The following is a 1,385-nucleotide window of genomic DNA, read 5'->3' on the forward strand; positions in this document are numbered from 1 at the left end:
AAAAAAAAAGGGTGGAATTGTGAGAGACGATTTCGGTACAAACAACTGAGATGTGCATGACCTCAGAGTCGAAGGGGAATAGAGCCATAGGGGTAGGGTATTTTATTACATGCTTCTCTGTAATAAAAGACGAGACATCTGCTGCTACGGGTTGATAAGACCACTCACATTGACAGAGTAGAAAAACAAGTCCTTGATTGATAAGACCACTCACACAGAATAGAAAAACAAGTCCTTGATTAATAGGACCACTAACTCTGACAGAGAAGAATAAGTCCTTGACTGATAAGACTACAGGGTAAGAAGAAAAAAACAACTCGGGAGACATCTGCTATAGATTTTAAGATAAGGATATAGAATGGAAAATTACTGAACGGTTTAGAATGTGAACCTCGTGACTCTTTAGAGCCACAGAGGGGAGGGACTTGTCCTGTATTTAATCAGAAGACATTGTTAGCCTCGGGGCGCTTTTCTCAGAAGAGTGCCCAATTCTGCAGACTTGCTAATAAAACTTTGTTTTCCTGAATTTGTCTAGAGCGATTATTGAGAAGCGATTTTCGTTTCTAACAAATAGATTGTGACCGATCTTATGTTCCTAATGTCCTCTTTCAGCACATTTCCTGTAATCCTTGTAAAATAACTCCACTAAGGCCAGTGTCCTGTCACCAAGTCACCCTTGATTGACATGGGGATAGTATTTGACATTGGTCTAGCTCCCTCAGCATTTACTCTGAGAGTAAACAGAACCTCTGGCAAGCCTGTTTGTATCTGTCAGCCCCAATCAAGGAACTCATATTCTATGAGGTCCATCTCAAACTGTCCATTTTGGCCTTAAATATGCACATGGACTCTGCCCTCACAGTTCTGTGGCAAGGAGTTCCACCTGTCTTGACAGAAGGAATTCCTCCTCATTTCACTTTAAATTGGAGCTCTTTATTCAGATACTATGCCTTCTAGTCCTAGACACTCCCATGAGGAGGGAACATCCTCTCAGCATTTACTCTGCAAAGCCCCGAATGAATCCAATTTGTCTCAATGAGATCACTTCTCATTGTTCGAAATTCAAATCAGTACTGTCACACTCACTCAATCTGTGTCACTACTTAAAGCTCTTCCACAGTTAGTGCACTGTGTTGGAACCCTTGCTGATTACTTAAAAATAATTTTTGGTTTGAAACTGAGAGCTAAATGGGGTCTTCTGGACTGTGAGCAGCAGCTTATGTTAAAAAGAATAAACAAGCTGTTGTTTGTTTTTGAGGCCAGATCTGAAAGTTAATTGCAGGTTTGTTCTTAATCAAAAATTCTACTAGACTCTTTCACTCTGGCATGTGGCAGGGAGGCATAGCCAGACAGGAGCCATTTGGCCATTAATGAGGTCAGTATCT

The sequence above is a fragment of the Chiloscyllium plagiosum genome, chromosome 27 (genome assembly GCF_004010195.1).
Source record: "Chiloscyllium plagiosum isolate BGI_BamShark_2017 chromosome 27, ASM401019v2, whole genome shotgun sequence".
Classification (NCBI taxonomy): domain Eukaryota; kingdom Metazoa; phylum Chordata; class Chondrichthyes; order Orectolobiformes; family Hemiscylliidae; genus Chiloscyllium; species Chiloscyllium plagiosum.